The sequence below is a fragment of the Siphateles boraxobius genome, unplaced genomic scaffold (assembly GCF_051911475.1).
Source record: "Siphateles boraxobius isolate OS27281-9 unplaced genomic scaffold, OSU_SipBor_1 13, whole genome shotgun sequence".
Lineage (NCBI taxonomy): Eukaryota > Metazoa > Chordata > Actinopteri > Cypriniformes > Leuciscidae > Siphateles > Siphateles boraxobius.
Window position 1 is genome coordinate 26379635 of NW_027508733.1, and position 22614 is coordinate 26402248.

The window sequence follows — 22614 nt, forward strand, 5'->3', positions numbered from 1 at the left end:
CGGATGCTTCCCTCACAGGTTGGGGGGCGGTCATGAGTGGCCGCTCGGTGAAAGGTCTTTGGTTGGGGCTCATGGCAGTTGCGTCCAACGTAGTTACTTTATGCCTTCTGTACATGAGACCCCTGCAGTTGTGGCTAAGGACCAAGGGGTTTTCTCCGAGGGGAAATCCGTTTTCGCATGATCAAGGTCACGGTCATGTGGAAGAACCTTGGAGAAGAGTGGAAGAACCCTACTTCTTGTCGACGCATAGGGCTTTCGATGAATGCTTCCCTCACAAGTCGGGGGCAATCATGAGTGGTCGCTCGGCGAAGGGTCCGGACAACACACTGATGGTCTCGTATATCAGAGCAGATATCCTGTTGAGGCAGGGGCTGTGGCCCGGGGAATTGAGACTTCACCCCGAGGTGGTGGAGCTTCTTAGGGAGAACTTCGGTCAAACTCAAGTAATGCGACCTTTCGCATCGTTTGTACAATGCATTGCCCTTTGTGGTTCTTCCTCACGCATCCAGCTCCGCTTGGACTGGATGTGATGTATTAGGTGTGGTTGACGCTACACCTGTGTTGATGTTTCCCGATATCTTTGCTCCTGAGAGCTCTGGAGTTATGGATACTGTGGGCTCGGCCTCTGAGGGGGCCCAGCTCATAGATTCAGGTCTCTCGCCCGAGGTCGTGGAAACCATACTCCAGTCTAGAGCTCCCTCCATGAGAAGACTAAATATGCATTGATATGGAAACTGTTCTCTGCCTGGTGCAGAGAATGCCTTCTGAATCTTGTTTCTGCCCTGTTGGTACAGTACTTGATTTCTGTAATGAATGTTTCTTTGCTGGGTTATCTCTGAGGAGAGATCCTTAATTTCGTCTTCTCCGTGGTACATGAGGCTGAGGCCTGCACGTACTTGGATTTGCACCTGGTTTGGTGGTAGTATTTCTTCACCCCAGGTCAGGTTGTATTTCTAGGTCCCTACTAAATGTGCGGGTCATTTGTGCTCCAGGCCTTCTGTCCTCCACCTTTAATACCCCAGATCAGGAAAAACTTAATCTGTTATACCCTGTCCGGGCTTTGGATGTGTATGTCCACAGAGCTTCTCAGAGGCGTATATCAGAACAATTATTTGTCTGCTTCGGGTAACCTAAGATAGGTTGCACTGCATCTAAACAGATAATGAGCAAGTGGGTAGTTGAGGCTATCTCACTTGCTTATGAAGCGGCTGGACAGCCCTCACCTATGGCTGTTCGGGCCCATTCTACGAGGAGTATGGCTGCCTCTAAGCCTTTCATTTCGGATTAATTTTAATTTCCCTTCAGGACATTTGTAATGCGTCAGGCTGGTCCTCACCGCATACATTTGTCAGTTTTATGACCTAGACCTCTCCACTCCCGGGGCTAGGCTGCTTGCTTCTTAGTGTGCGCAAGGACTTCACACAGAACGGGCATTTCTCATTATGGCGTAGTAGGTATAGGGTTCCCACCGCGTCTCAACTCAGCTCAAGTTCCCTTGAAAGGGAACGTCTCAGGTTATGTATGTAACCCTGGTTCCCTGAGAGGGAACGAGACGCTGCGTTCTCCTGCCATACTTCCTGCACGCCCTGATCGACTTGCTTCAGGCTTATCAGAAATTGTCGCGGTCTGTTTTCAGGTGTGGTTTATAGCTTCCTGGTCTATGACGTCACCCGCCTATCGTCTCGCTCTTCCATTGGACTGATTATACACGTGCTTCACGACGGAATCACGCAGAGCGTTCCTACCGCGTCTCAACGCAGCGTCTCGTTCCCTCTCAAGGAACCAGGGTTACATACGTAACCTGAGACGTTCTCATTGCCTTATAATTTAATATAAACTTTACTTTACTCAAAACGGAAAGGTTTTTACAAATTTTATTTCTTACATAAGCTATATGTGACTTCCATTTAAATTTTTCATCAATGAGTACTCCTAAAAACCTAAATTCTGACACTCTCTCAATAATTATTCCATTTAAATCAAACAAACATTTTCACATAGACCCCGCCCTCGGTGATCTGTTCACCATCCTCCATTGTTTCAATGACAGCTGGTGTTCTTACGATTTGAGCTGCCTTGTCGAAAATGTCTCCTAAGAAACATAACTGTTCTGTTGTGGGATGTAATAATGTTCATAGTAGTTTTCACTTACTTCCAACATCAGAGCCACTGAAAACGCAGTGGATGGATTTTATTTAGGAAGGAAAGGCGCCACTTAAACTTCCAAAATACTTTTATGTTTGCGCAAATCATTTTCTGACATACTGTTTTGTGAAAAAAGGTCAATTCAAAGCAGGTCTTGCTTCAAAGTTAATCCTCAAGTTTGGATCGTTGCCTACTGTTCGCGATCCAACGTCACCTCCAGTAGAAGTAAGTGTATTTTATGATTTTTGAGCAAATAGTCATTTCAGTCGATGTCAGCCAATTCAACAACAAATGCGTCTAAAGTTGTTGTCGTTGTCGTAGGATGTCTGTGTAATAATTTAAACCTTGTTGGTATAGTGTGTGACCACACGTTTATAAATATATTTTTTAAAGATATTGTATTAAAAATTGTGCATGTTTTCTGTAAAGACAAGACATCAAAATTGCTGTTTCATCCGTTTTGTAACCTTCCATACAACAAATAGCGTCAGTTTTATGTCACGTAACAATTACAAATGTAAATAAATTAATACCTGTTCTATCTCCCTGCAACAAATTTTCTTGTTCTGTAGCCATCTTCTCACATTTGCCACATAAGCACCTGTACGACAAGTAATGTAAACATGACGCAACAGGTCCCTCGGATAAATGTAATTTCGTTTGTACGTAGCAAACGTTATCACAGTATTTGTGTTTGTAGTTTCAAAAAATTGCGCCAACGTTATCACAGTTTGTGTGTGTCTGTGTGTGTGTTGCACATCCATAATTGCAAAGGGGAAGCGATTACAACTCTATAAGTACATACATGTATCAAATAACCATTCCGAGACGTCCTGGTCCATTCTCATTTGTGTTTCTTCTGCCAGAGTCTCTTCATCATCTGGGTCTGATTCCGGTTCAAACATGTACGGCTGAATGCCATACAAAACAGCGAGTCTGTCATTCTCAGCCATTCTACTTCTACCGACTGTTGTTTGCAAGTTACGCCCTTTAATCCAAAGGCTGGGCGGGGATATGCAGCTCATTTACATTTAAGGTGGTACACACCAAAACAGCTCTTTTTAAAACAGGCCACAAAAATGACATTTTCAAATGGTTATAATAACTTAATTGTGGGGTATTTTGTGCTGAAACTTCACAAATACATTCTGGGGACACCCGAGACCAATATTACATCTTGTAAAAAGAGGCATAATAGGTGCCCTTTAATGTTAAAAATATGAGTTTAGATTGTGTGTTTAGACTTACAGTAACTCTCTTTTCTGTTATTTCAGTGTCTCTGCAAGTCATAGTAGAGGCTGTTATTGGTGGTCTTGATGTATTCTGCTACTAAACATGATGTTAAACTTTATGACAATAATGTGTTTTGGAGACACAATGACAGTGGAATTGTGTGTGATATAATTCCCAGCAGTCATTCACAAGAGATACAGTATTCAGACTATGAGAACAGAACTGAAACTTTGAGACTGAAACTGATTTTCTGAGCGAAAACTTCTCCATCAAACTCATCAATCTTCAATGTAGGAAATACACCTAAAATTACAAACTCAGTTCAGACTGTACAGCTGAACAGCTATGATGTATGCAATTGGTTCATTTGTACGTCACATTTTCAGTTTAAATAAAGTTGTAGGTTTTAAAATTACAGACATATTATTTTTTAAGATATACTCCAGTATTTGCAGGTATATTCAGAGGAGGCCAGGAGCAAAAAAAAAAAAAAACCTTAGTTGTATGCCTCTTATTTTGTTTCTGCTAAAAAAAAAAAAAAAAAAAATCTGCCGTTTGAGTTTTAATTTGTTTGCACATTTGGAAAAGATTATTTGATGTTTGAACTCCAAATTAATGTCCCCTCATCATAACCAGCCCATATCAAGCACTCCTAACTAGAAAATAAAACGCATCGGGTCAAACCTCAATCAAAAATCAAACTGAATGTCTATGTGTGATTCAGAAACAGTATGATGGCAATATGTATCAAAAGCATTTTGTCCATATAATACAAGAAATGCTATAATAAAAAAAAAAAAAAAAAAAAAAAAGATAAATGCAGATCTGCCTGCAGGTTTGTGACATGCTGTCATGACAAACGAGTAATAATCAGTGCAACTAACCCTAACCACTAACAAAAAAAAAAAAAAGTTTGATAAAATAAAAATTCCATCCAATTCCATTCCAAACATTATTTTATAAAATAAAAATTCCATCCAATTCCATTCCAAACATTATTTTACATACAAACACAATTACACACAATTAAAAAAAAAAGTTTGATAAAATAAAAATTAATTAATTGAATGGAATTGTTATTCATTGTTGATGCTATTAGCATCAACAATGAATAACATTGTATAACAATTCCATTCAATTAATTATTTTTATTTTATCAAACTTTTCTTTTTAATTGTGTGTAATTGTGTTTGTATGTAAAATAATGTTTCCAGTGCTTTGGCATAAAGCCTTTTAGCATCCCAAAATAGACATTTCAATCTTGAATCGATTAACATTATAACATTGCAAAAGAATAAATGTAGAGAGCAAAACAAATGTGCGTGTGCCAATGAATTCAAGAAGTTAAATTAAATTCAAACAAGCAACATCTAACCTACATGCTGATACTGCATGTTTATAATAAGCTAAGTTTGAAAGGCAAATGAATGACAATTCTGTGAGTTTGAGACTTTGGCTTTCTATCTTTTAGTTTCTCTGTAGGTCAGAATGAAGATGCAGAATAAACAAAACCACAAAACACACTGTACTTGCCCAATCACCCACTCATCTAGTCTGACAACAATCCTGAGTTTCTCCTCCCATCAGACGTCAGAGAATATCAGCCTCAGTCTCTCAGAGCTTGTTCAGTTGTCGGCATGAAGAGAGGAACTACAGTATGAGGCTGATCTTTATGGATTGAGCCCAGCTATGAAAAAAGGTAACTACTTCTTATAGAAAAATTTCATCAGTTTAATTCATTTTTGAAAACCATTTGAAAGGCAAACTTCATGAAAGAGCCAGGCTTATTCCACTTTATTCAATTCTAAATTTTCTCTCACTTTTCTCTGGTCAGAACGAGGATGTCAAGACTTGACAGTGAATTAAAGCACAATGACAGCAGGCTGTGCATAAAGAAATGAAAACACAGTCTTACCATAAGACATCATTCATAGAAATGTTTTACTTGAGGATCAGGATCATGAAAACAAGGATTTTCAAAGTTTTCCCAGAGGAATTTATGAAAGAAGGTTCAATCTCATTCTCATGTAAGTCTGAGAACATTTACTCATTCACTGCTGTTTATTTCACTTACTGGATCAAACGTCACATCAGACAGAAGGACGAGTATAACATCCTGCTGAAAACACCAGCTTATTTTTATTATTATACGTCAAACTTGATTATTTTTCAGTGAAACTAGCACAATATTTTGTCTAACTTTTGTCTAGCTTTTTATCATGTTATTTATTGATGAAATAAGAAAGTGCAGATATGACAGACAGATGATTAGAGATGTACTTGGCCCTCTTTTATTTTTGTTATATATATATAAATTATATCCAAGAGGTTTATGATATGTGTTTATACGCAGATGACACTGCTTTAGTAGTTGCAGATAAGGAGAGAAATATAATACAGAAGTTAGATGAGGAGCTTGTTAAGGTGAAGGACTGGCTGTCTGAAAATAAGCTTTTATTACATCTGGCTAAAACAGAATCTATTCTCTTTGGGTCTAAATATAAGTTAACAAAGGCAGAAATGATACAAATAATTATTAATAATTGGGCCCCAGTGTATTTTAACTCCTATTTCTCTCGGGCTAATGTAAGGCATTGACGCTATACTAGACAATGTATTGTGGATCTGAATCTATGTGAGTGTAAGACTTGGTATGGTAATAGGACGTCTGTATATACAGGTGTGCAGGAGTGGAATAAGTTGCCATTGGATATTAAGGTTTTAACGGATAATGTTGGTTTTAGTTTAAGAGTGGAGAGATTTTTTTTAGATAGGATGGGTTAGGATATTGATATATATGTGGGAGTTTTTTGTGATAGTTATTTTTGAGAGAGTTATTTTTTGTGTGTGCATGGTTTGTCAAAAAATAAAAAAGTCTCGATAAAGAAAAAATGTATGGAACACAATGGAAATGGGTTAATGCAACTTTATAGTGTTTTATCCTTGACAAAAAAAGTGGTAATAATTTTGTGTTGCAACTTTTATGAAACTCAAACTCATAAATATCTGCTGATCAGTTCACGTGATTAATGTTGACGTCACGTACGTCTGATGGCATACGTAGATCGCATGGATTGCGGAAGCTGAAGAGCGACGATACTTTCTGGTTTCAAAAGTCTTATTATTCAATATAGTTCAATTAAATATAAATTGATATTATTGGTCCACCATGATAATCAGGTATGTTTGCTGAATGCAGAATGAAACGCTGTTTGGACACACGTGTCGTACACATCAAAATAGAAGGCCTGATGTAACGTGTTGCTCGTGTTCGTGTTTGGCCTGCTGTGCTTTGGTTGTCAAATGTTTTCTTTAAACTAGAATTGAAAAGGAAAAAAAAAAGTGTTGTTAAAACATTAAACATCAATTGGTTAATTAATGATTATAATGTTTGTATGCATCGTTTATCTGCTGTAACTATTTTGATAAAAGTGGTTAGCAGTTAGCATTAGTGTTTGTACCGTCTATTCAAGTTGAACCAAATAAAGTTAAATAAACTTTTGTCTGTTTCTGCAGTTGTGTCTTCATCTGTGTGTTTGCGGTGTTGATAAACAAAGGTAAGCAACTAAACAAACTACATTTGAAAGATAAATAAATGCATTTACAAAAGTACATTTACAATTACCATTTCTGTAACACTCTATAATAACTACATTAATCATTAGTTAAGCATTAGTAAATAGTTAATGTATCATTTATAAACCATTATTAGACATTAATAAGCAGTTTATAAATACAGCTAAAAATGCTTTATCCTTGATTTAAAAGCATATTAAAAGCAATGTGTTTAATAATTGTATTTTTATGCTTAATTTTAGAAATGATAAATTGATCATTAATAAAGTATTACATTATTTTCAAACCAGTTATTTAGGAGTTGTCAGTGATCCGTAAGATCATTTAGAAAGTGCAAGTAAATGATTGATAAACTATTTAAATTAACATTTATAGCCTACACTCAGTGTGTTAATAAATGCTTTATTAAATGTAGCTATTACTGTAATTCATGATTCATTCAGTTATAAAACATCTAGTAGTTGTCAGTTAACTATTTTTCTGAGCTCATCTAAAGTGAGGACTATTTATGCTTCATAAATCTTATACAAAGGAGATTTATATTTTACACTACAGTTCTCTAATGTTTTAAAGTTAGAACTGAGGTAGTTTTGATACTGTGGAATATTTTATTATATTAGTATTGCTTTATAAAAAAAGTATTTGTTGTATTTTGGCACTCGTGTAATCCAGTGTTGGCACTGGTAAATTATTATTTAGCAATGTTTAGACTTTGCAGATTTTTTTTTTTTATATCAGATTGCAGAGGCTTAGTTTCGTTTTACTGCACAGTTATGTTTTCTGGAGGTGTACAGGACTTCTTATTTTCTATGAAATAGAAGAGGTTTATTGTTCATTTTATGATGTAAAGATGTACAGTTTTTGTTTTGTTTTTTGCATTTTGAAGTAAATATTACTTCTGTTCTGTATCACTCTGTTGTGTTAGTTTATTCTGTTTAGAATATAACTGAACCTTTAAATCTCCTCTGTAAAAGGTTTATGAGGCATCAATATTTCTCACTTGATGAGTTCACAAAAATAGTTAACTGACAACTTTTAAATGTTTTATAACTACCTGAATTTATCATTAATTACAGTAGGAATACATGTTAATACAACATTTATTAACACACTGAATAAATATTACTATATGTTTAAATAATAAGATGAATAAATGTGAATTTAAATAGTTTAGTAATCATCAAGCATCACGTTAGTTCTGGCAGGTCACGTTAGTCAAGCTCGCATCAGCTGAATCTCAGATGATCCACGTCAGGAATACAACGCCTATCACTGTATACATATATAAGCTCCTTCAGTATTATCAGCAGCTATTGCGTTTCTCAGGAGCTAATTACCCTCCTCCATCCCCAGCTCCTCCTCTCACCCAGTCAGGATTTGGATTTCCCCTTGAATCAGAATAAATTCTCGATTTACGTTGTACTTTAAAATATTGAATTAACGATATTGCATGCATTCATGTTGGTTCAGTTCTGTTTAACCTAAGGGGGGTTATTGCTGCTCTCCCTGGTCTTATCCATGCTAGGCTGCATGGATGCGCAGGGAGTTCTCGCCCAGAACAGAACCATACCGCCAATCCAAACTGTATGCTTTTTGTCAATCGTATTTGACGATAGTGGTCCTGACTGAAATTTACTAACACTTTCTAAATGACCTTATGAACCATTAACAACTCCAAAATAACTGGTTTGTAAATAATGTAATACATAATTCAGAAATGATAAAGTGATCATTAATAAAGTATGAAAATACTATTATTAAACACATAGATATGCATATAAATCAAGAATAAAGAATGTTTTGCTGTATTTATAAACTCCTTATTAATGTCTATGCTTTATAAATGATGAATTAACTATTTAGTAATGTCATGATTAATGAAGCGGAAGCAAAAGTGCAAGTAACTCGTTTTATTGTGGTAGAATAAATGAACAGTCTCAAGTTCGTTTGGTGACGCAGGGACAAGATGGTCAGAGTCCAAGTGCAGAGTGTTGAAGTGATGAAGAGTGAGTAATCCAAACACGAACAGGAAACGAGACCAAGACAGGAACAAACCACAACACAGCAAGGACGACTGGAACAGGACCAAACACGAACGAGACATCAAACAACGACCTGACAAGGAGAGAAGAATGCGGTGAGTATTTATGGGAGAGCAGATTGGATGCAGCTGGAGAGGAGATTGATCAGCTGATCGCTGATCAAGTGGAACGAGCCGTCACGCCCACAATCACACACGCCCACACACATAACAACAACTATACGAGACAAGAAGGAACCAATGAATCTACAAACCGTGACAGTACCCCCTCTCCTAGGAACGCCTCCCAGCGTTCCCAGACTCCCAGAGAGTGATCCAAAATGTCTCTAGCAGGAACCCAACTTCTCTCCTCCGGACCGTAACCTTCCCAGTCCACCAAATACTGGAATCCGCGTCCCCTCCGTCTCGAGTCCAGAATACGATTAACCGAATATGTGGGTTGCTCTTCTACAAGTCGGTGGGGGAACCGGGACTGGCGGATTAATATGAGAATGAAACATGGGTTTTATTTTGGACACATGAAAGACGGGATGTATCCTCCTGTACACTGGAGGGAGGTTGAGGCGGACTGCCACCGGCCTAATGATCTTGGTGACAGTGAACGGGCCGATAAATTTGGGAGCAAGTTTATTAGAGACGGATCGGAGAGGAATGTTCTTGGTAGAAAGCCACACTTTTTGACCAACGACGTATGCAGGAGGCCTAGACAGGTGGCGATCGGCTTTGGCCTTGGTGCGTGCTCCCACTTGGAGTACAGTCTCACGGGCTCTAGTCCAAGTGTGATGACACCTCTGGACGAAGGCGTGGGCGGAGGGGACCGCGACTTCGGATTCTAGGCTAGGAAAAATAGGTGGCTGGTAACCTACACTACACTCAAACGGAGACAGGCCCGTAGATGAAACTGGTAGTGTATTTTGGGCGTACTCCACCATAGACAGTTGTTGGCTCCACGAGGAAGGATTCTTAGAGACCAAACATCGTAATGTTCTCTCTAAATCTTGGTTGGCTCTCTCAGTTTGACCATTGCTCTGGGGATGGAACCGTGTGGAGAGACTGACAGTCGCCCTCAATAACTTACAAAATTCTCGCCAAAATCTTGACACAAACTGGGGTCCCCTGTCGGAAACCAAGTCTGTCGGGAGGCCATGTAAGCGAAAGACGTGATCCACAACGGTCAACGCTGTCTCCTTGGCTGAGGGTAATTTGGGCAAGGGAATGAAATGGGCCGCCTTCGAGAACCGGTCCACCACGGTCAAAACTACCGTGTTCCCTCGAGAGGGTGGGAGGGCGGTTACAAAATCTAGCGCAATGTGGGACCAGGGTCTCGAAGGGACTGGCAACGGTTGAAGTAACCCATCAGGAGGATGATTGGAAGTCTTACCAATGGCACAAACTGAGCAAGCCAAAACAAAATCGTGAACATCCTGAGCCATAAGTGGCCATCAGAATCGTTGCTTGACCAAAAACTTAGTTCGACTCACTCCTGGATGACAAGCCACGTTGGAACAATGCCCCCACTGAATGACGTCAGACCGTAATCCCTCCGGTACAAACAAACGGTTCGGTGGGCAACCGGGCGGAGGCGTTACCCCTTCGAAGGCTTTCCTGACCTTCGATTCGACCTCCGATACAAGAGTGGAGACAAACAGAGTCTCGGGTAAAATACACTCGGGAGTAGACGGGCGTTCGGAATGGTCAAAAATGCATGACAAGGAATCAGGTTTAATGTTTTTGGAACCTGGGCGGTACGAGAGAGTAAAATCAAAACGTCCGAAAAAAAGTGCCCACCGAGCCTGCCTGGAGTTCAATCTTTTGGCAGTCTTAATGTATTCCAGATTCTTGTGCTAGGTCCAAACGATAAAAGGTACCCCCGACCCTTCTAACTAGTGACGCCATTCCTCCAACGCTAGCTTGACTGCCAACAACTCTCTATTACCAATGTCATAGTTGCGTTCGGCAGGGGATAAACGATGGGACAAAAACGCGCATGGATGCATTCTGTCGTCTGTGGGAGATCGCTGGGAAATCACTGCACCTACCCCCACCTCTGACGCGTCGACCTCCACCACGAACTGACGTGAAGTATCAGGGGAAACGAGAATGGGGGCTGAAATAAACCGGCCTTTGAGTTTGGCAAACGCAGCTTCCGCTGCGTCTGACCACCTGAACGTCGTTCTGGGGGAGGTCAAAGCGGTCAGAGGCGAGGCTAGTTGGCTGAAGTTGCGAATAAACCGCCGGGAAAAATTGGCAGACCCCAGAAACCTCAGTAGGGCCTTACGGGAATCTGGACTTGGCCAATCCACCACAGCATTAACCTTCTCAGGATCCATACGTATTCCCTCAGTCGACACAATGTATCCTAGGAAAGGAACAGACTGTGCATGAAAATCGCATTTCTCCGCCTTGACAAAAAGCCCATTCTCTAGCAACCTCTGAAGCACTCGCCGAACGTGCTGCACGTGTTCCTGGAGAGAAGATGAAAAAATCAATATGTCATCCAGGTAAACATATATGAACTGATCAACCATATCTCGCAGCATGTCATTGACGAGTGCCTGGAAGACTGCTGGGGAGTTGGACAACCCGAACGGCATAACCAAATATTCAAAATGACCCCTGGGGGTGTTAAAAGCAGTCTTCCATTCATCCCCCTCCCTGATGCGGACCAAATGATAAGCGTTACGTAAGTCCAATTTAGTAAAGACAGACGCTCCCTGCAACCTCTCGAAGGCTGAAGACATCAACGGCTAAGGATAAGTATTCTTTACCGTGATGTTGTTCAGCCCCCGGTAATCAATACAAGGTCACAGGGATCCATCCTTCTTCACAAAAAAGAACCCCGCCCCCGCTGGAGACGAGGAAGGACGGATGAACCCTGTTGCTAGAGAATCAGAAATATATTTCTCCATAGCCTCCCTCTCTGGGACATAGAGCGAATAAAGTTTGCCTTTAGGCGGAGAGTTTACCTGACAGTAAATCTATGGCACAGTCATAGGGACGATGCGGAGGAAGAGAAGCAGCACGAGACTTACTGAACACTTCCTTCAGGTCTAGATACTCCGTGAGCACGTTAGATAAATCCATTGCCTCCTCCTGAAAGACAGAGACAGAAACAGACGAACAAGCAGACACAAGACAGGACTCATGACATTTACTGCTCCACTCCAATACTGCTCTCTGCTGCCAGTCTATTTTCGGGTTGTGTTTGATTTGCCATGGGTGTCCGAGTACAATGGGTGCCAGAGGGGAGTCCAATACATAAAATTAATTAGTTTCCGAATGATTGCCAGATGTAATAAGCGTGATGGGTCCGGTGATGAGAGAAATGGTGGGTAGATCTTGTCCGTTGAGTGCGTGGACAGCTATCTTGTGTGTGAGTGGTAAAACAGGAACTTGAAATCTTTGTGCAAACGAACGGTCCATAAAATTATCTTCGGCTCCCGAGTCCACCAGTGCTTGACAATTGTGATCGTGAGTTGACCATCTTAGTCTTCCCGGGAGGAGCGTAGATGTGAATGAGGTCTTCGCAGCGGAGGTCCCACCCGACAGTAGCCTCATACTTACTGCCGGGCTGTGCCTTTTACTGGGCAGTTATAGGCAAAATGGCCCGAAGCTCCGCAGTATAAGCAGAGCCCTTGGGATATCCGCGTTTCCTTCTCCTCCCTAGAAAGCCGAGCTCGCCCGACCTGCATGGGCTCGTGATCGTAGACGGGGCTGACCGCGTCCCCACCGCTGGACCGCTGACTCTCGGCACCCTCTAGAGATCGGCTGGGTAGTCTTCACCGTTCCACTCTGGTCAGGCGTGCATCAACTCGGAGGGCCAGGTCCACCAGGGCATTCAATGAAGTGGGGAGGTCCAGGGCATAAATCTCCTTCTGGACGCGGTCAGCCAACCCATGCAGGAATACGTCCCACTGCGCCTCCTCGTTCCACCGACACTCAGCCGCCAGGGTTCTAAATTCGATTGAATACTCCGATACCGATTTCTCGCCCTGCTTGAGTTCGGTGAGCATGTGAGCTGCCTCCTTCCCGGCGATGGCTCTGTCGAACACCCTCTTCATCTCGGTGGCGAGTGTCTCAAACGAGGTGCAGCAGGGATCTTGATTCTCCCACACCGCCGTCCCCCATAACGCTGCCTTCCCCGTGAGCAGCGTGAGCACAAAGGCTACCTTAGCCTGTTTGTTGACAAAGGTCCTGGGCTGCAATGAGAAATGCATAGAACACCGATTCAAGAATGCTCTGCAAAAATTCGGCTCACCAGCGTATGACTGTGGTATAGGTAGACGGGGCTCCGACTGTGGAGCGCGCTCCGGAGGTGTGGGGGGAACGGCCGGTGTGGGTGGCGCAGTGGGAGCTCGCAGAAGTTGTAGTTGCTGGGTGAGCTCGGACACCTGCGTCACCAAAGCTTGCACGGCCCGAGTAGTGTCGTTAAGACCTCTTTCCTGGTTGTCCATGCGTCTAATGCTGGTGTTGACAAAATCCTCCAACGCCGACGAACTACTCGCTGCTTCCATCTGACGGTCAGATCGTTCTGTCATGATTAATGAAGCGGAAGCAAAAGTGCAAGTAACTCGTTTTATTGTGGTAGAATAAATGAACAGTCTCAAGTTTGTTTGGTGACGCAGGGACAAGATGGTCAGAGTCCAAGTGCAGAGTGTTGAAGTGATGAAGAGTGAGTAATCCAAACACGAACAGGAAACGAGACCAAGACAGGAACAAACCACAACACAGCAAGGACGACTGGAACAGGACCAAACACGAACGAGACATCAAACAACGATCTTACAAGGAGAGAAGAATGCGGTGAGAATTTATGGGAGAGCAGATTGGATGCAGCTGGAGAGGAGATTGATCAGCTGATCGCTGATCAAGTGGAACGAGCCGTCACGCCCACAATCACACACGCCCACACACATAACAACAACTACACGAGACAAGAAGGAACCAATGAATCTACGAACCGTGACAAGTAATGTGGTCATAGTATGCAGTTATTATAAAGTGTAACCAAAGTTTCTGTCATTTCAGTGTGTCTGCAGGAAACAGTAGAGGCTGTTATTGGCGGTTCTGTTCTCCTGCCGTGTTCTTCCACTGAACATGATCTGAAAGCTCAAGACACTGATGTGCACTGGAGACACAATGGCAGCAAGATTGTGTATGATATAGTCAAGGGTGAAGATTCACTAGAGTCACAGGACCCTCGTTACAAGAACAGAGCCGAAACTTTCCCACAGGAGTGTGAGAGAGGAAACTACTCCATCAAACTCACAGATCTCTCTCACACTGATGCTGGAGACTTCAGCTGCCTCATCACACCCTCAAATGAACAGAAGACTGTACAGCTGATCATCAATGGTGTGTGAAAATAGTGGATTAGGACATGAAGTTTTTAATTTAATAAAAAAATGTGCTTGCTTTAAAATCTAAATACTGCAAGAAGTTGATCCTTTATTTAAAGTTCACTTGTGATGTTTGAGTCTGAATGCTTCTGTATATACATTATAGATGGATCTGTTATCTTTATCACTGTGAGGTAAAATTTCCTGTTATATTTTTTGTTGCAAAATCAACAGCAGAAAAAGGAACCGTATCAACTATCATATCGACTGAACAAGAAAACCGAGGAGAAACAGAACCGGACAGTGTGGAAACATCATCGCCTTGGCTCTGGGTTGGCATTGCATCTGTAATTATAATTATAGTTATAGTTATAGTTACAGGTTTTATTGTAGCTTGGTGGATAAGAAAGAACTCAAGCAGTCGTAGGACAGAAAGAAGGTCATCACTATATGCAGTAGAAGTTGTTTAAAGCCACAAAAAATAAGTTTATTGTCGAGACTGATGGTGGAAAAGGCTTTATGCTTGTACTTCCCAGTGTATAAAGTGTGTTATAAATAACTTTGCCTTGTCTTTCCACTTTGTAAGTTACATTTAGTTTTACAGTTTTCTGATGCAAAATACACTGTTTTGTACAGTTGTATTCTTGCCTTATGCACTGCATTCTTGTAAACAGAATGAGATCTTGAAAAGGTACATTTTTGGTTAAAAGACAAGTGAGTCTGTCAATATGTTGCTGCCTTAAACATTCATCTTAAAAATATTACTTTATTTGCAGGAACTGTGAAGTGTTTAACATATTCACATGGATAAACAGAGGAAACATGGAACATGGTTTCATTGTAATAGCATGATCTTATTATGATCAAGACATAATAAATTGTTTTTATGAAATAATGCATCTGTCAGTTGTTTGAATATTTCTAATCTTATACTTTTTACTAAAACCAAATGTTTTGCATTTACATGTTATCATTTGGCTGAAGCTTTCATGCTAAGTGTGAAAGCATAAATGTGGTTTCTGTTTCAAAAAACAACAACAAAACAAAAAAAATAAACAGCACATCAGTGAGTTGTTTAATTTAGATAAAATTCAGGGTGCTTCTCAAATATTCATGTTGTAGCCAATTTTGATTTGTGTTATATGTGTTTTGTTAGTGGTAAGTTGTATAGGGGTGACGCTCTTCCACTTGCACACCAGGGGGCATAGGCAGCGAATCACAGTAATTACGGAGACTATATGAGGAAGTCACAGGTGAATAGCGAGGGGGAATTACGATATGGGGAAGCCACACAGTTTTTCAACCGTGCTTGCGTGCATGTGTGGATATTCGTGATGGATTTTGTCATGTCATGCAGTTAGCCTGGTGTTTACTGTTTTTGCAGATATAAGAGCTCAATTTACATCAGAAATGGAAGCAACAGTGTTTTTTAAGTAATTTTATTATGCATAAAATAAAGTGTTAAACGCATGCCATGGCAGACCTGCTTTTTTGCACCATTACGCGTTGGAGATTACTTCAAATTCCCTCAAGTGATTTTTTTCGTGGTACGATCACCACTACACAAAGTTGAAAAACTACGCTTCAATGGACGGATAACGCGGATGTTGTACAGCGCTCCAGCTGATTCCAATCAGTGAACGCCGACAGGAGAAATTGGACGCTGATAAATGAAAGTGGGTTAAACAAACAAGACCGGAGAATAACGGTAGGACTGTTTTTGAATTGTTATAAGCTGTGTGGAAGAGATTGGACTTCTCACAATCAGGATATAGGTAAATCCTGCTTCAATTCTAAAATAAAGCCTTTGGCAGCTTGTCTAAATCATTATCAAAATGAGTAACGTGGATTTGAATGCACCTGTCAGTCAAAGTGAAACGGAGAATGAACTTGCTAAAAGACCAGTTAAACTCACGGTTAAAGCTTTAGAAGAAAAAAATATTATCACATCAAAAGGAAAGGAACCTTAGGATAAGGAACTTTACAAATTAAGAAAGGAAGTTGAGCAACTGATGCTTTTAAAAGAAAATGTGTCCGAGGTACAGATCATATATAATACTTTTATAAAAATGGTTGTGGAAACAACAGAGTTGCATGAATCATTGAAACCATTGCTACCAAAGGAGGAAATGTCAAAACAAAATAAATGGTTTGAAACCCAAATGAACAGCAATACAGAAATAATTAGAAGGATTAAAGAGTGGTTGCTTGACAATAAGGAGCAATGCAAAGATTATGATGATGATGATGATAATGGTGATGATGATGAAGTTGACAATATTGCGCAACACATGACTGTGATCACTGATGATATTGGTCCAAATGACAGTGTTTCTAATGTTGGTGGTAAAAGGTGCACATCAGCTTCATGCTCCAGCCACAGGTCTTTAAAGTCATCAACCTCCTCTGCATACCTTAAAGCAGAGGCTGAAAGGGCCGCTCTTCTTGCTATGGCAGCTACCCTAAAAGAAAAGCATGAACTGGAGGTACAGGAGGAACAAATTAGACAAAAGAAGGAGGTGCTTGAATTGCAGAGTCAAATTGCTGCTCATACAGAAAAGGTTAAGGTGCTTAAGTACAGAGGTTCTGATGTGCAGAGCTCCAGTGCACATTCTGATGGAATGAATTCATATCTGAAAAGGTCAAAATACAAATCCACTCTCAGATCCTCTGCGATGGAATTTGTTCCACAAAGTTTAAGCCATCAGTTCAATCATCCACCAAAAAGAGGCAGCAAAACCACAGTAACAATGGAGACATGTCCCAAGGATTCAAGCTATCAGTTCAATCATCTACCAAAAGGAGGCAGCAAAGCCACGGTGTCAATGGGGGCACGACTTAAGGAAACCAGTTCACAACAAGGTGGAGCAAAAGAGCATGCTCTGGATTACAGACCAAGCATGCCTCAAAAATCTCAGCAAAAAACCAATCACACCACATACTACACACAGGGAACGGCTATGCTTTCCACGCAGGAGTCCATACAGCGTGATGGTTTAGTGCAAACCAATGTGGAACAAGAAAATCAAAATCTTCTCACTATTATGCAAAGGCAAAACGACATAACTGCCTTACTAGTGCAGCAACAGTCTTCACTATCATTATCCCCAAGGGACATACCAACCTTTGATGGAGACCCTCTCGAGTGCAGCACATTCATTAGAGGATTTGAAAATGGAGTGGAGGGAAAGGCTACTAGCAGTATAGATTGTTTGTACTTTTTAGAGCAGTACACCAAAGGACAACCTAAGGAGCTGGTCAAGAGCTGTCAACATATGCCACCTGAAAGGGGGTATCAAAGAGCTAAGACACTTCTTCAGAAACGTTTTGGAAATGAACAAAGTATAGCCACAGCTTATATGGAGAAAGCTCTGGGATGGTCACCAGTGAAAGCAGAAGATGTCAAGGGCTTGCAAGCCTTTGTTTTGTTTCTACGGGTTTGTTGTAACGCAATGGAGGACATTAGTTACATGACAGAGATGAATATGCCATCCAACATGCGTGCTATTGTCTTGAAGCTCCCATATAAATTGAGGGAAAGGTGGAGAAACACTGCTTATGAGTTGCAGGAGAGGCACTGTCGTCAAGCAGGTTTCAGTGACATTGTCTGTTTTATTGAGAGGCAAGTATCTATTGCCTCTGATCCACTCTTTGGAAACATTCAGGACACATCCATCTTACCACCAAAATATAACGTTGGACATAAAGTTTCACAGGTTCGCTTCAAGTGAAGGGGAAGCAGTTTTGCTACCTCCGTGGAAGCTGTTAATACTGGAAACACACATCAAGTGCAAAAGGAGAAAAATGTAACTGATAAATCAACTAAGGTGTCGTGTCTGCTGTGTGAGGAGGGTCACAGATTGGAGTTGTGACCCAGAATGGAGAAGAAGCTGCACAGAGAGTAAATTGACTTTCTAAAGGTGAAAGGTGTTTGTTTTGGGTGTTTGACTGTTGGGCACATGAGCAAAGACTGTCATAGATGGCTGTCTTGCAAGTTGTGTAACCTGAAACATCCTACCTGCCTCCACATCCATTCAAAGGAAAAGGAAATCAAATCAGAGGACACACACCAAGAAACAAGTCATGCAGTTTCTCCTAAGACTTGTGGCCATATAGGGGCCGGGGCGCAAGACTGTGTTTTGCCAATTGTTCCTGCACAAATTAAGGCAGTAATATGCTAAAAACGTATGCATTTTTAGATCCCGGCAGTACAGCCACTTTCTGCTCTGAGCGACTCATGAGGGAACTAAAGGTGAGAGGAAAGAACGCCAAGATCCTGTTGAGAACCATGAGCCAAGAAAAGTTTGTCAACAGTCATGTTATCTCAGGACTGGAGGTATCTGCACTCAATAGTAACACTTTCTTTGAATTGCCTGATGTATTTACACAATATGAGATGCCTGTGACTCATGATAACATTCCATGACAAGAAGAGTTAAGTGCCTGGCCACATTTACACTCAGTGGAAATTCCTGTCATCAATGCTGGCGTGGAGCTGTTGATTGGAACTAACGTTTCAAGAGTTATGGAACCATGGGAAGTGGTAAACATCAAGGATGGAGGACCCTATGCTGTCAGAACCCTATTGGGATGGGTTATCAATGGACCACTAAGAGGAGGCAACGAAACTGGGAGCAGCGATCCTATCATTACAGTCAACCGAATATCTATTGCTAACATAGAGGAATGTTGGTGAAGCAATACCACCACGCCTTTAATGAGAAATCAACAGAGGAAAAGCCAGAAATGTCCAGAGAAGATCTCAAGTTTATGGAAATCATGAACAGTTCAGCTGAACTCAGCAACGGTCATTACTGCATGAGATTACCTTTCAGGGAGGAAAATGTTACCATGCCTAATAACCGTCATGTTGCTGAACAAAGAGCCCTCTGTTTGAAAAGGAAATTTAAGAAAAATGCTACCTTTAACCCTCTGGGGACGGGTTGGGCGGTACCGCCCAAAATGGCATACTTTTACAAATGTGTAATTATCTTAAAAACTATTAATGATAGAGATGCTGTCTTTTTTGCCGTCTGTCTTAGATTCCGCTGAAAACAGTGATAACAAACTTACCCGGCATGTATATACACTTCCTTGTTGCGCAATACCACTATGTCAAAGCCCAATGAAATCGATGTTGTTTGGCAGATTCACGAGCAACAACCAATGGAAAAATTGCCGATGGAGGAATATTTTTCTTACCCAATCAGAGGAAGGTTACTATGACGTATTCTAGCAAATCAGAGGACTCTGTAGCCGTGCAAGGGGTGGTACTATATACTATTACTCAAACAGCGTTGAGTGGCAGAGACGACAGAAAGCGAACGGACGCGTCGAGTATAAACAAGGCTTTACGGAGCGAGAGCGCACAGAGATATGAGAGAGAGACAGAACAATTATAATATACACATACAATTATAGCATTATTTATTGTTTTAACACTTTTATGATGGCAAGCAGTAAACGATTTAGGTAGAACAAGCTTACTTGAGAGTGACGGGGAGAAAGCATTGCTTAGAAAATTCTAAGCATTCCTAAGAAAAACGCCTGGGACTATTTGTAAATAAAGTTAAAATTTCCATTGTTCTTTACACATTTTATTTAACAATTACACATGTCTGTCAAGCAAAGGCTTTGACAAATATATGTTTTGTTCAAAAACTGTTCACTATTGTTATGTGATGTGTGATTTTCAGAAATAAATGCCAAAAATCGGATTTCCGTTTTTGAAATTCTCTAGTTCCCTTTCAAGGGAACTCGAGCTGCGTTGAGACGCGGTGGGAACGCTCTGCGTGATTGCGTCGTGAAGCACGTGTATAATCAGTCCAATGGAAGAGCGAGACGTCATAGGCGGTGACGTCATAGACCAGGAAGCTATAAAGCACACCAGAAAACAGACCGCGACAGCTTCTGTTGCCTTCAGCAAGCGATCTGTGTATTCTGTCCTTGTCATATTTATTGTTGTCTGTCAAGTTGCAATATATATATATATTATGGCAAAAGAGAGCAAGCAGCTTTTGTGTTGTTCCCTGCCCACGTTATATCACGGGTGGGGACACACACATCAGCTTTTTGTTACTATCTGGGAGTGGAGCATGCCACAGTCAGTTCTCGAGGGGGCTGACTGTGAGCATTGCGAGAAGCTGTCCGTGAGGACGCTCTGCTCCCGCCGGGCGTTCTTCGAGGAGGACGGTTCGGTTCGCGCTCCCCGCGCGGGTCCCGCTGTTGCTGATGCACGGCGGCGACTCGCATTTTGGGTTTCGCAAACGGATCTGACAGCGGGGGTTGGGACGGGCTCCGCCCTATCTCAGCTTTCACCTGCCAGATCCAGTGCTGGCGATTTCCAGTTCCGAGGAATTGGTATCGTTAGTGTTTTGTTTAGAAAAAGAGAACAAAACAAATAAAGATGTTAAAAAAAGGCAGATGTTTGAGTTTTCAATAAATGAATAAATAAGTCAGCTCATAACTCTGTTGAATAAAGAGGAGCTTTAAAAGGAGGTTTATCTAGTGCTGTTGCTAGTTAAATATTTTCTGGCCAGCTGAGCTTTATGAGAGTGAAAATAAGGAGTTTATTAGATGAAATATATCTAAAAACAGAAAAACTCTGTATCTCAGCCTCCTCGTCGGGGACTGCCGTTTTTCCCTATCTCCACACCACACTGAGGTGTCAAGATCGTGGAATAAGTCGGTTTCTATTTTATGTGTTTAATGCCCTACGTCTAACTATAGTAATGCTATGGGTATTAAGTATCATGGTATGACAGTGCCTCGGGTTAAAGAGACGCTTGATAGCTTTCTCTCTCCCGAGTCGGCGTCATAATTTTTAACCCCGACGTTACCCACCAGCCATCTAAATAAAAATTTTTTATTAGGCAACGCTGGTGGGTAAATTATAAAGACATGGATGAATGTGAGGTTGTCAGCACTGACGCTATTCGAGAATTGCGTCGTGCAAAAACAGATAAACTATACAGGGGAGGGACGGTTTCGAGAAATCGTTTCTCCTCTGCGTCCTCTGGGTGGCGACTCTCTGAGGAGGGTCGCACACGGCCAGTTCGGTTGTTCTGCTGCTGGTGGCCACGGACTGATATATATATATATATATATATATATATATATTTATAAGTTTTTCTGATTTAAAAGTAAAGAAAAATAAGATAAAATTATGTCTTTTCTTCTGGATGCTCCGCTTTCAAAAAACTAAGAATAAACCGTTCAGCGGCGTTCCAGAGGTTTCTTCCTCACCAATCTATGTTCCTGAGACTGCTGGGCGGAGCAGTCTCAGTCTACTAAGCTCCTCGCAGCACAGCGAGCATCGCCATTTGGGCTCCTCCACAATCAAAGGGGACTTAGGTGGCGGTAGCAGTCTAGCCAGTAGAGATATGCAAGATCTGAGGACTATTTTATCTCTAAAAAAGCTTGGACAATAGGAAGCCCTGATGCCGAGGCTATCAGGCTTCTAAAGGGTGGTCCCCTCCGGGGTAGGGATGGTTTTTGAGAAAATCGTTTCTCCTCGGCGCCCTCTGGGGTGCGACTCTCTGAGGAGGGTCGCAGCGCTGCCAGTTCGGTTTTCCTGCCGGTTCGCCGTTCAGGACACCAAGGTGTCAGTGTCCCTAAACGATCCTCCGAGGGGGGTCGTAGAGCAGTCAGTTCGGTTTCCCTGCCGGTTCGCCGTTTCAGGGTGCCGAGGTGCCTGCTTTTTCCAATGATCCTCCGAGGAGGGCCATTGGAACTAAGTTATTTAAAGGGAGGCAAGATCTGAGGACTGTCATCTCTAATAAAGCTTCTGAGGGCTCCTTCGGGGCAGGGACGGTTTTGAGAAATCGTTTCTCCTCGGCGCCCTCTGGGGTGCGACTCTCTGAGGAGGGTCGCAGCGCTGCCAGTTCGGTTGTTCCCTGCCGGTTCGCCGTTCAGGGCACCGAGGTGTCAGCGTCCCCATACGATCCTCCGAGGAGGGTCGTAGAACGGTCAGTTCGGTTGTTCCCTGCCGGTTCGCCGCTTCAGGGCACCGTACTGACTGTTCAACCAAATCCAGAGGCCAGTCTTGAGAGACTGGTTCCCCTAGTAGAATTTCTGGCAGCGTGGAAACTACTGCCACATATTTCTCGGTGGGTCCTGCACACTATAGAAAAGGGTTCAGAATTCGGTTCTTGTCCGCCAAGATTTCTAGGGGTCCTCCCCACTGTGGTGGACCCCGAGCAGGCTTTGGTTATGGAGCAGGAAGTACTGACACTTCTGCAAAAGGAGCTGTAGAAGGGGTTCCTCCTCCCGGCAGACAGT

At 41.8% G+C, this 22614-nt stretch overlaps 1 protein-coding gene and 1 long non-coding RNA gene across 4 annotated transcripts in view; both read left to right on the forward strand.

Annotated features, from left to right (window-relative positions):
• LOC143736164 (CD276 antigen homolog) overlaps nucleotides 1-22614 on the forward strand; it is a 686062-nt gene that overhangs the window by 475352 nt on the left and 188096 nt on the right. For 2 of the 3 annotated variants that reach the window (XR_013203365.1, XR_013203366.1), the window contains exons 4-5: nucleotides 14024-14350; nucleotides 14629-15231. The exons of the other annotated variant lie outside the window; for it this stretch is intronic. The gene's annotated coding sequence lies outside the window, so the exon portion shown is untranslated. Of the gene's footprint in view, nucleotides 1-14023; nucleotides 14351-14628; nucleotides 15232-22614 lie in introns of those variants that run through there. 3 annotated transcript variants of the gene reach the window in all.
• LOC143736182 (uncharacterized) overlaps nucleotides 4554-22614 on the forward strand; it is a 100090-nt gene continuing 82029 nt past the window's right edge. The window contains exons 1-2 of the long non-coding RNA XR_013203380.1: nucleotides 4554-5077; nucleotides 5213-5405. This is a non-coding gene — a long non-coding RNA (uncharacterized LOC143736182). The remainder of the gene's footprint in view (nucleotides 5078-5212; nucleotides 5406-22614) is intronic.